Source organism: Neltuma alba, unplaced genomic scaffold, assembly GCF_004799145.2.
Source record: "Neltuma alba isolate B1F8T4 unplaced genomic scaffold, ASM479914v2 tig00011038_pilon, whole genome shotgun sequence".
Taxonomy (NCBI): Eukaryota; Viridiplantae; Streptophyta; class Magnoliopsida; order Fabales; family Fabaceae; genus Neltuma; species Neltuma alba.
The window spans coordinates 15467-29340 of record NW_021635788.1 but is presented as its reverse complement, the minus strand read 5'-3'; the positions used below and the strand labels follow the sequence as shown (position 1 = coordinate 29340).

The 13874-nt window shown below is 30.2% G+C and overlaps 1 pseudogene; it reads right to left on the bottom strand.

The window, feature by feature from the left end:
- Nucleotides 1-10608: 10608 nt before the first annotated feature.
- LOC114760903 (protein STRICTOSIDINE SYNTHASE-LIKE 10-like) lies at nt 10609-11890 on the bottom strand (annotated as a pseudogene).
- Nucleotides 11891-13874: the final 1984 nt, after the last annotated feature.

Genomic DNA, 13874 nt, shown 5'->3' with positions numbered 1-13874 from the left:
CCCTCTGTAAATGAAATCAAAGAAATAATTAGTTACAAATTAAATACATATACATATTTAATAAATTTATTTCAAGTACTCACAATCTCATCATAAGTGATCGCAAAGCTCCTGGATCCAGCCCTATGACGTATCGTCTGATGCCTGACGCTCCCAGCATTTCTCCTAGAAAGAGCCTGAAGCAAAATGTAAAAAAATTAAATTAAATGAGTCAAGTCGGATAAAAAATAAAGAAATTATAATTAATACAATATTATCATACCATCTGGTCAGCCGTCATCTTAAAATAGACGTAACTGGACCAGTCTTGGTCCGGGACTCCACCAGGTACATCTGCCAGTATCTCCTGGAGGGGCCTCGTCCCGTCACCTTTCTTCTCCCTCCACAGGTCGGCCCTCCTGTTCTTCCATGCCATCCCAAGCCTCTTGATCGTGTCAGCCCTCAACTCCTCCCCCAGAATAAATTTACTCTATGATTAAAATAATAAATTAACTAAATAACAAATTATAAACAAATAATTAAGCAATTTCAATAATCAAAAACAAATAATTAGTTTTTAACTAATTTAAAAATATTATAAATAAAATATAAATTAATCAAAAACAAATAATAATTAAACAATTAAGTAATTTAAATGAAAAAATATTTTTACTCAACTAAATTTAAAATTATTATAAGTAATAAATTAATGAAATCAATAACAAATTTTTTTCATTTAACTACTTTTAAATAATTTAAATAAAAATATATATATTCATTTAACTACTTTTAAAAATATTATAAATAACAAACAAATTAAATAAATAAAAAATTATAATCAAACAATTAAATTATTTGAAAACAAAATATATAATCATTTATTTAAATTAAAAAAAATTATAAATAACAATTTTATATTACCTTCATCATTTCCCAGCCTTGCTGCTTCTTGTCTGAGGTGATCTTCTTCCAGTCCTGCACGTAGATGGGGAACAGTGTCCACTACTGACCAAGGAGGCGCACGTACTTGTTGTACAACTGGCCACCTTTCTTCGTCGGTTGGCCCAACTCATTGAGCGGCACAACCACTCGTTCGCTCGTCATCATAGACAGCTCTCTGGCTGTCAGCCTCCGATAGGACCTGTTCCCCTCAGTGTCTGCAAAATTTAATTAAGAAGTAAATTATATATCAATAAATTAATACAATTTCTATATAAATTAAATACTGATCAAAATTTTAAAAAGTTAAATAAATACTTACTGACAAATTCCACCTCATAACCAGCCTGACGTCTCGGAGCAGGGCGCTGCACAGCCTGGGGATACTCATTCCCCTGATCCTGCTCCTCCTCCTCCTCCTCGTCAGCAGCATCAGCATCAGCATGGGGTTGCTCATCCCCAGTAAAATGAGCCTCCTCAGTCCGCTCAACATCATCCTGCTCCATAAAACTGAGGATATCCTCCTCGCTGAGATCGTAGTCATGAATGCTGGGGAATGGCTCACCAGCATCATGATGAACCTCACTGGGTCCAGCTCTCTCAGGATCAACTGGGTCTTTCCCGTGCCGACGAGTCATCCTAATAACAACAAATAGTAATTATTTATAAATAAAATAAAAAGAAAAATTATTTATAAGCTACAACATAATAAATTAAATAAAATAAAACATAAAATAAAAATTATTTATCAATAAATTACTATTTTTACCTGAAAATAAAGATCTGCAACTGAATCAGAACTCGAATATGTTTGTGGAGAAAATTCAGCAGAACTTCGCTTCCAGAACAATTGAAGAAGTGAAAGTGGGGGGGGTTTATATAGACCGAGAATTTCTAGCGGTTCTGTTCAAAACCGATAGAAATTTCTAGCGGTTTTGTACAGAACCGCTAGAAATTCCAAACGGTCACAAGTCCTCGGGAATCGGTAGATATTTCTAGCGGTTCGGGTAAAAACCGCTAGAAATTTCTAGCGGTTTTTACCCGAACCGCTAGAAATTTCTAAACTCCTCGAGGAATTAAAAATATTTCTAGCGGTTCATGCATCAACCGCTAGAAATTTTCAGTGTCTAGCGGTTTATTGGCCTGAACAGCTAGAAAATAAACGCTACAAATTTGGCACCAAGTTCCCGCCAAAACCCGGGAAATTTTCTAGCTCTAAATTTCTAGCGGTTAGGTGGTAACCGCTAGAAATGTATGGGCAATGGTCAAACCGTCTGTAATTTGCAGCGGTTTTTCTAAAAACCGCTAGAAATGTTAGAATTTCTAGCGGTTTTGCTGAACCGCTAGAAATGTTCCGCTGCTAATTCTACATTTTCTTGTAGTGTTAATACAACAATATTCTTCATATTTTTTACATGAATAGTGAACCCTAAATGTATGATGAACTCGAATAGAGTATAAATTCACTGCACGTCTTAGAACACGGACATTGCTAAATGTTTTTCCAATATATAATTCTTCATTATCCCCAACATCTAGAATATTATCTAATTCACTAAACTCAAGAGCTCTAGCTGACTCGACGTGAATTTGTGATAAGAAAGCAGTTGCAAGCTCGTTCTGCTCATTCATATCATCATATTCATTATCGTTGTCATCATTATCACTCCCACTACTAGCATCTAAATATGAATCATATTCATCTTCATCCTCAAATTCATCCACAATGTCTTCTATTTGAGGAAGAGAGCATGATGGTCCATTGTTGCCACCATCTACGGGAGGTTCAAATGGTTGAAAATTTTTCATGTCATTGCTGAACATGGACCCTTGTTCCATAATGTTCACCTCATTACTACTTAACGGGAGTGTATTTCCTACACAATCATCCATTGGTTGTGATTCTACATTACCATAATCTGAAAAATTACATATGTTGGCATACAATTCTGCACATGTCAATTAAGTTGAAAATCTTCTTCTGACTTGCCACATTTCTTTTATATCTGCATCATCCTCCAAATTGCATGCTTGGTATTGTGGTGGATTTATGCATTTAGGATATCTATATACTAGATTTGTCACCATTTGATTAGGAGGAAGTCGTAACTTTTGTCCAATAACTTGCTTCAATTTGTCCAATGTAATATTTTCATCAACTTTGATTATTTCACGCTGTTGGACTCAAATGTTGTACCGGCTTGGCCATTATAAATTCGTTCATTTGCAAATATACATACGAACTCCTTTCCATGATCCATTCTATTTCCTAAATATTGCATTATAATCATTAATTAAGTACAACTAGGAGAAGACAAAACTTTGAAAATAGAAAGACTCACAAATCATGGTTTCTCATGCATAGTTCGCATAGGTTTAAGTCTAGTGCTAAAAAAATTATTCATATATATATATATATATATATGTATGTATTATAATTCTATTTTGATTCATTCCGTACCTTTTAATTAAATTTCTAATAGTTTTAAAAGTAATATCAAATCTATGTATACTATAGATTCTTAAAAATTAAATTTTTTATGATATTCATTTTTATTAATGAAAAAAGTTTAACACAATATTGCCACCTATTTTCTTATTAATAAAAATTTACTTTTATATTATATTTTATTCTCATTATTTTATCCAAAATATTTTCTAAATAGGTAAAAATTATATTATTTTAAGAAAAAATTAGGGGGAAGGACCTAGAAAAATAATATTTATTGAGAAGGATCTTAAAAATTATAATTACTTATAAGGACCAAATACTAAAATATAAATTTAAAAATATTAAAGTACCCTTAACTAAATCTCTACATTTTTTCTTATCATGCTTCCATTGAATAGATCTTTTTTATAATCTCCTTAATTTGTACTAAAAAAATTTATAATCTTTTTCTTATCAATATTTATAACAAAATTTATTGAAATCAAATCAAAATAATTTATTATTAAGCTAAAATATCTTACATATTTAAACACAATAAAATGAAATTATTCATCTACATGAACACCCTTAGCAAATAGTTAAATTTTATCTGTCTTTATTCTATTCCAATTGAAATTTTCTCTTTTTTTCAAACATTTCTTTTGTTACTTTTAATTTTATAAATTGTTTTACCCCATATATATTTTATAAATATGTTTAAATGTAAATAAACATATTTTACTTGATTTCATTAAATACAATTTAAATTTTTATAATTATTTTTCTTAACCTCGGTTTTTTAAAACAATAAATAATTAAATGAATAAAATTATTCAGATTTATGTTTATATCTAAAATTTTTCATTTATTTTAATAATTTTTAATTTTTAGTTACTTTAATACACACGATCGAGTAAAACACAAAAAAATTATGAAAATTGATAGCAAATAAGGAATAATATGGGAAAAAAAGTTAAAGCTATGAATTTTTTTCTTATATATTCATTTGAAAAGAAATCATATACTTAAAAGATACTCCTCTAGTTTTATTTATAAGACAAAGAGAGTGTAAATTTTGATCCTATATATAAGGTAATTGATATAATTTTTAATACAAACAGACATAATTATCCTTATTAAGTTATTTGCACAGTTGGTATATTTTCTTCACTCCTTTATCTAGTGTTAAATGTCCTTCAATTTTGTCTTCTTCTTATGCTATTATTCCCGCATGTTCCACTTCTTCTTCCCTCTCTCTCCCTCTCTCTATTCATCTTTTCCACTCTCCCCTACTCATTCTTTTTGTCATTCACCTCTTCTACTCTCTTTTTTTCCTATGCCATTAGTTCACTTCATGCATAACAGATCTGACTCTTGAAAAAAAAATACTTGATGAAAATATACATTTTTGTGTTTGATTAGTGTTACTTTTATAATCAAATTATGAGATAGTGGATATGAAATTATTTTAACGGTTTTTTAATCTATGTGAAATATACTAAAAGTGCCTTACAATAGAGGATTCTTACCGGCAAAATAAGAGGCACCTAAGAGTATAGATTTTTGAAATTGTTCAACCCACCACTTAGCACCTGGAGATTTAAAATAATAGTTTATCAAATAAAAAAATAAAGAAGAAAATCAAATTAAATATGATAATGAAAAAATAAAAAATACATAAGAGAAATAACATACCCTCAGCAATAGTAAAAGTATGCGTCGAATGTTTAGAAGTAAGAGTAGAGAAACAAGACAGCAAAAGAATAGAGGAGGCTGAAGCAACTAATAAAACGAGAGAGTAAGATGATGAGAGAGAAGAGAGAAGTCTGAATACATGAAGTGGGAACACAAGCTCAACATGCGGAGGACTCAGACGCATTCATGGGCTACTAGCATAAGAGGAGATGCAAAATGTATAAGTAAAGCTCGGATGATTTAGACGCATTCATGGGCGTAAGAGGAGATGCAAAATATATAGCAAGCCACGATACTACTGTAGCTTCACGGGCAAGAGAGATGAGATGACTTGATATTCTTCCCAGCTTCAGACGCATGCAAAGAGTTCAGTTGCTTTTTTGACTTAGACAAAAGTGGTTCTAAGAGATTCGTACGGGGAGACGATGCTCATACGCATGGAAATGGGAAGAAAAGGACAAAAGTACTTTTTCTGAAGTTCATCACTCAAAGATAAACTTTACAAATTCATCTCTACCAAATGAATTTGTAAATTTTCCCACTTTATTTAAGAACTCGTTCTGGGCAAGATGAAATTTATAAACTCATCTCCTGGTGATGAATTTCAAGTGTAGCATTTTGGTAATATCGTTCCGCACAGTAGCATTTTGGTATTTTATTTCATTGTTCATAGTATTTTGGTAAAAATCCCCAATATTTTTATATTTTTATTATAGGTCGTATCATTTTTTTAAAAAAACGTAACATTTGATATGTAATTTTAAACTTAACAAAAAATATAATATAAAGTTTAAGATCTACTTAAAGAAGTTCATCCAATGATATATAATATAATGAAAAAAATTATAGTTTTAAAATTTTTAAAAATTAGTTTAAATAATTTCTAAAAATATTCAGATATAATTGATGATGATCAGCGGAAATGTTGATAATAAATATATTAGACGTACAAGGATATTATAAAAAAATAAATTATGTTTTATGATTTGATAAGAATCAAAATAATTTTCATAAAATATCTTAACAAGCATAACTTAGTACGGAAATTTTAAATTAATGTAAACTAATTTACTTTTAGAAGTTTGAAACATAGGATTTTGCATTAATTTAACTACTTCTATTTTTTTAGTAAAAGGAAAAATAATACTAAGGAGCAACAACATCTACAAAGTTCCAATAAATTGAGAAGGAAAAAATTGATTAATATAATTTTTTGTCCTTAAAATTTGAGTCTATTTTGGTTTTAATTCCTCAAATTTTAAACCGATAGTTTTGGTGTCTAAAATTTAGTATGTCTTAAAACGGTAGTCCTCGAAGGTATAACAGTTTGAAATCAACTAGAAGTGTCATAAACAATATTAAAGTAGTGACGTGGACTCATCAGATGACATCCAACTAGATTGTGTATGGATAACAGAAGAGGAAAAAGGAACAAATCCTCAAAACACAGCTCTTTAGACCCAAATTTCAAGGACAAAAAATAGTGGATTAGATATTATGTTTAACATTAATAATTGAAAAGGATGCAGGTCTTTGTTATAATTGGTTTTTCTTGTTTCTGAAAAAAATGCAGGTTTTTGTTTCAAGTTAATAAAAATGTCAACCACTCGGGAAAAAAAAACACAAATTCGTCTAGATTTTCAAACACATTTTCATTTCAAAATGGTCTTTGCATTCTATCTCTTAATAATTGTTTTATTGAAATAATTAGTCATTTTTGGCTGCGCGCTGCTTTAATTTCCCATAGACTTGGTAGTGTCACGGTATTTCCAATTTAATAGAGCCTTTTTTTTTTGTTGCCAACAATATAGTCAGTTGGCTTCACAGCAAGTTGAGAAATAATGTCATTATTGGTATTAAATCCATCTTGCTAGCAAGCGATTCAGAATTTTCTTACCATTAAGTGATAAAAGAGATAAGATAAGTAATAAGATTAAGATGGCTTCTATCACTTTATTTATTTCTCTCTTTTTACTTCAGAAGTTTCAACAAGCTAGATGGACTCATTAACTAAAAATTCAGTTTAATAAATCTTGCATTACATTGAGTAATTAAAAAATTAAAGAATTTTTTTAAAAATAATAGTATATAGCGCAAGACATAAATGGTATTGTTCTTAGTGTATGAATGGCCCAGACAATTATAATATAAATGAATACTGTTAAAGTCATAATAATAAATTAAAAAAATTCAAATTGTGGTTTTTTTTTACGACCATATAATAGTCAGTACTGGTTGGCTCATGCTGCAAGAGTGCAAGTGGCCAAGGTTGATTGTAGTAATAAAATTACATTAGGGTCATAGAGTATTCTAGAGGTCGAATCCACAAGAAAATATTCCTATAAGTAAGACTAATTTAAATTTTAATATTTAATTCTCACAAATCACAATTCTAATAGCAGTGATTTCTTTTTGTGCCAACAATGGCAGTCATTACAAATATATCTTACCAATCTTTGGATCTAATAAGTTGTGCCTAATTGATTACTAATTACCCCTCGACTAATTATTTAATTAATTAAACCCATTGGGCTATGATTAGCCATCACCATTATCTATTTATCTATCTCTAGCATAGATTAATTATGTTTATCCTTTTATCTCTCTAGATATAAAATTAAATTTCACGTAGAGTTATAATTACAAACTAGCCCACAGGCTGTGGGTTGAACATCACAACTCATGAGCCAAACAGTGCAGGTTAGCAAATTGCCAACTTGAGAATATATCTTACTACCTACAGTCTTTAATATAAGAGTTAGTTAACCAATTTAAGTAGATTAAAAAAACTAGTTAATACAGTTATTTGTAATAAATAGGTGCTGTCTTTTTTAAAATATCCTTGTTAATCAAATATATTGGTTAAAACTACCATTATTATGAGGACTATCTTAGAAAAAAATTGATAAATATAAGAGATAAAGTGGATTGAGATTTTATAGTTAAGACCAAACTAAAAATCAAACAAACTCCTATATTAAGAATAAAAAAAAGTATTTTTTATACTGAGAATCACACAAAGTAGAGCCATCTAAGATGACCCCAAGCACAACAAATCTGTTTATGTCCAATTTGTTCGTTTTTCCCAATAAGAAGAAAGTGTGGCACTAGAATCAAAAGCCCGAAATGCATTTGAGGAAAAAAAAAAAAAGGAATATTGAAGAGTCCAACTAAGCAAAAGCCCATTAAGGCGTGCCTTGGAATATGCATTAGCAAGGCTTCTAACTGAGCATCCCATTGTAGAGTCTCCTGCTCATCTTCGGCGACCACCTTTAACAAATTCATGCAATGTGTTTAAATTAGCGATAATAAAAATAACTTTTAATTTATCTAATTTTTTCAAACTTAAGTTAAAATAAAAGTTAGTCAGAAAAATGTGATTTATGTTTGAATTGATTTTTATTAACAAAAAAAATTAATTTGATAAATTAAAACCTATTTGGATGAGTAAAGAAAATGCTTTAGATGTAGAATAACATGAATTTTATTTTATATATACATATATATATAATGTATATAATTTGATAAATTTAAAAAAATGTTAAAATTAAAAATATAAAAATAAAAGAGTTAATGTATTATGAGGAGAAATTATAAATACTAGAAAAGCACATACATTTAATGTACCTTTTGTAGATATGGCTATTAAATATTATTTTATTTTTTTAAGATTCTTAAAGCTCAATTGAAGATTAATAGTAATGCATATTAATTGGGCTTGTAATATATTCCCATCATTGAATTTTATTAGTTAATTTCACCAAAAGCATGAATGGGCTTTTTTTTTTTTTAAATGCACCAAATTTCAGCTTCCCTTGTAACACGCAATCAAACCAAAAGTCCATTTCGATCCTAGCTTACTGCGCAGTCTGCGCTTCATATGAATTGGGGCTTCCAACAAAAATCCAAACATAGGCTTCGCATGTAAAATTCTGCATTGACCATTAAAGAAACATTTTATAAGACACCTTTTGGAAAGCTTCTTTGGTATATATAAAAAAACGCTTTGTAAAAAATCAATAGCATTAATTCTTTTTTTATTTTACAAATGTCTTTATTAAATGTATTGTAAAGAGATTATGTAAGGAAGAAGTTAAAAGTAACTAAGACATATATATATATATTTGAGCTTAATTCGAGGGTAATGTTGAAAAATAGTAATAAATTTAGGATTAAGGTGCATCTAGCACTTCAAAATATTTTTTCAAATGCACCCAACTACAAGGGGAAAGAGGCCAAGCCCTTATCAATGGCCCACAACCTACCCTACATAAAGCCCAACTTAACCTATTCAGTGAATAAACCAGGCTCATATTCAGGCCTATTTCTAGGCCTATTTAAGCAAACAAGCTAGGCCTATTTTCATAAGGCCTAGTCTACAAGCTTACAGGTTTGGCTTATTTTGTTTTTTTTAATATTAAATTTGTGTTATTATATATTATATAATATAAATCAATTTTATAAATTATTTATAAAATTACAAACTTTAATTTGACCCTAAGGTTCATATCATAACATTCCTACATAAGATCGGTCCCTTTTCATCCATGAGTCATTCACTTCTGCTTCTCTTTTTTTTCAATTGCTCAATATGGCAATGTTAGCTCACTTCCTCTTCCCTAATTTTTTGTTGTTTGCTAAAGCATAACAATTTTTTTTTCACCAACAAAGCATAACAATTGTTGTAACTTTATTTTATTGATTGCTAAATGAAATATTATAATCTCAATGAGAAGAGTTTGCCCAATTTATGTAAGAAAACTCAATGAAGTAAAATCCAGTTTTACATATCAGTTGTCGTGCTTGGTTAATTTGAGAAAATATATCTATCTAGTCAACAGATGATTGGTTTTTCTTATTTCTACTTGATTTGACAACTGTTGTCACTATACATTCTTTTCTTTTTCTTGCTAGACTCTTATATTGCAAGTGAGAATGTATTCTAGACTTTTAAGACATAATATAGGCTTTTAAATAAGTTTGAAGGGTTATATATGAATTTGAAGGCATAGATTTTTAAACCTATTTAAAGGTCTACTTTTTAACAGGCTTCAGGCCTTGTCAGGCCCTTTAAAGGCTCGGGCTCAGGCCTTAAAAAAAGGCCTATATGCAAGATCAGGCTTTACATATCTATTGTGGGCCCAGACTTACTTAGCTAAAACATAACCCAGCCTAACCTATTTTTATCACTACATCCAATATCTAAAGTATTTTATTATGTATCCAGCGCCCTAAAATATTTCTTTAAATGTGTTCAGTATCTTAAAGTATTTTTTAGTATATGCAGCACTTTGGAGTATTCTTTTAGGTGCGTCCAACACCCAAAAATTTTTTTAGTGCATCCAACATCAAGGCAAAAAAAGAAAACTTCAAGATGTTAGATGCATTTAAAAAATATTTCGGACTGTTGAATACATCACAAAATACTTCGAGGTACTGGATGCATCTGAGAAAATACTTCAGGATATTGGATGTACTTTAACCCTTCTAATTATTTTTCTTAATTCTTGTAAGGTGATAAAATAAAATGTCTAATATTAAAGGCTGGGATTACATAATTAAAGTCAAAACTTAACTTCAGCCACATAATCTTTAACAACAGACCCAGCCCATAATCTCTCTCCATGTTCTACCACTTCACTCACAGATTCAAGCTCTTGAGCTCCTCTTCCATCCAAAACTTGCAGTCTTTCCCTTCCCATCAAACTTTACTCCCACTGGGTCGTCTTCTAGTTTGCACCATTTTTTCTGCAAACTTGCATGATCTTCGTTTTTACATGTTGCTCTGCCACTGTATAGTCTAACCCAAAAATAATCTCCAATGTTGTTTCTCTTGATGTTATCTGGGCCTCTCTTAAGTTGCGCAAAAAGCTCTGAATCATGGGCCTTGGCCCCTTTAAGCCACGCCTTCTAAATCTTGCCTGAGCTTGATTTTGCTAGCAGAAGAAATTAGCCATCCTGACTTAAAGCCACCCCATTTGGGAATGCTAGGCCTTGTACCAACACCTCCATTTTCTTGCTTCTTGGCTCATATTTCAGCAACCTTCCGGTTCTCTCTCCTGTCAGCACTATCTTTGGCCATTCCCTTCACATAAAAACACGGAAATTTGGCTTTTCATTCATTACACACAATCATGATAAATCTGATGTGTAAACACACACTACCTCCGGACCTAAATATATGAACTAAATAAAGGATCTGCTTTAATCTTAAATTATCTCTAAATTTATAATTTTTTTCTTCAAAGTATCTCATTGATTGCAACATATCAAGAGGGTTTTTATCATGAAATAGTTCTGATGCACAAGATTAAAAGAAGATAATTAAAGGAAACTAACACACACTAATAGACTCAACTAATTTTCTTAATACCTATAAATTAGTTATCTAACTTTTATATCAAAGAGCGGTGGTTATATACACACTATTACAGCAGAGACTTTTTACATCCGCTGTGATCGTAAATGAGAGTATATTAATACAGATGTGATAATTATGGTTATCTACGTCTGTTTTATGTGGGGGTTGTGTGAAGTTTTAATACATGAAGTAGACCTTCTTTGATAGATAGTGCTGGTATCTGAGAAATAGACCACACCAGTTTGGGGATCAACATCTAAGGCATTGAGGAACTTGAAGGGAGAAATGGCTAGCTGTTGAGCTACACCACCGCTGGGTCCCACCATTAGGGGGCCAAAACATGCGTCTGCTATGTACAGATTACATGTGTTGCTGTCAAATTTAAGTCCCAGTGGCCTCCCACGTGTAGGTTCCTTGTTTGGATCTGTCGACCCGTCACAAAGTTTCCTATCTCTGTAGCCCAACAACAAATTTTGGAGGAACATTCGTAGCACAATTATATATATCTGAAATAATGAAGGTCAAGGAGTGAATATACTACCTCCAATCATAATTATAAGATTTTATTTATAAACTATAAATAAGGTGTTATAATGTTTACAAATAAAATCTTATAATTAAAACTAGAGGTAGTGACTCTTTTTTTTTTTTTTCCTGGCACAACTATATATATCAAAAAATTTTGTTTTATAATAACAAAAAGGAGAAGATTACAGAAGGCCCTGTAAAGTAATAAGTAGGTAAGATTGGGGTGTAATACATCTTAACCAGAGCAATGGATGGCGGGAAAACTCCTAGCTAGCAACTTAAGGTAAATTTCAGACATAATTCTTAGGCCACGTTTGGTAGGAGGGATTGAGGGGTAGGGAATGGGATTGGAGGAGGGATTGGGTGATTTTGTCATGTTTGGTAGGAGGGATTAAAGATTATCGGGATTGAGCAATACCACATTAGTGGGATTATACAATCCCACCTTCCCCCCGGTAATGCGTTTTAATCTTGGGACTAAAATGCATAAAAGACAAAAATACCCATATTATAATAACGTTAAGACAAAATGTATATTTTGTTACAGGTTTGAAATATCTTATTTCAGACAGAAATATTTTGTTACAGACTTGAAATATTTTGTTTCAGATAGAAATATTTTGATAATTGTTTAAAGTAAGATATGGATTATCTTACTTGAACTTATATTACAAAAAATTATGGTAGGAACTGTCATTTGCTTCTTATCTTTTGATCTTACATATTATTAATTTTAAAATGTATTACTAAATTTTAAGAAAATTATATTTTTAAGGAACCTAGTGATAACTTTTTCTAATAAAAATTTTATAATTTTAAGGAATTATTAATAATTCGTTGGGATAAATTTTAACGAAGTATTGATTTTTTTAATTACTTTTTTTTTGTATATAAATTTGTTGAGATACGATGGAAAGCCATTTCTGATTTTTAAAATATTTAATCTATTATTTATTTATTTATTATAGTAAAATGAGTAAAAATTTAATGTATTTATTTTTTAAATAATATATATATATATGATCATGCGGTTTCCTTTTTATTAGAAGAAGAGTGCATAAGGTTGGAGTCCCAAGCTCTAAAATACTAAGAGGTATTATAGTCTTTTAATTTTATATATCTCATTATAAATAAAATAAATGCATGTATTCCTTCCACATATTACCTCCTACCAAACATAAAATAAAAGCTCCATTCCCAATCCCATTACCATCACCATTCCCAACCCCATTACCATTCCCATTCCATCAAAATCAATCCCTCCTACCAAACATCGTAGAGTAACATACTAAGAGACTAAGATTACAACCGGATCAAACTTGCAGAAGATCTTTCATGCCACTACACGATAAGTATGTAGCTTGTTAGAGGTTTTTTACTTTTTATAATATATATGGATAATCATATATATATATGAGGGGAAATACGATCAAGAACATGTTTTCAGAATTTTTACGGTCTTTTTATATGAAATCTTTTTTTTTTAAATTCGCACGTCTTTGTTTACAATATATTAGAAAAATAAATACAAATGAAGAAACTTTTTAAAAAATAAGTATAAAATAAAACATCTAATAAAGAAATTTTAACGTAAAAGCTCGGCCTTTCTAAAATCACGCCAGGCTAATTCAGATATTGTTGTTGTAAATAAACGTCTATCTAATCTAATGATCTAAAACTGTTATACTAGCTCCGGTCCTTAATATAAGACATAGTTTGACTTTTATTTTGGTCCAAAATATATGACCCTAATTTACTTTTTCTCTAATATTTATTTATTTTTTTCTAAGGTAGTTCTTCTAATAATGGTAGTTCTAGCCAATATACTTGATTAGCAAGGATATTTTAGGAAAAACAATACCTATTTATTTCAAATAACTAACTCAATTTATTTTTTCAATTTACCCAAATTAGTCAACTAACTTTTATATTTAGAACTAG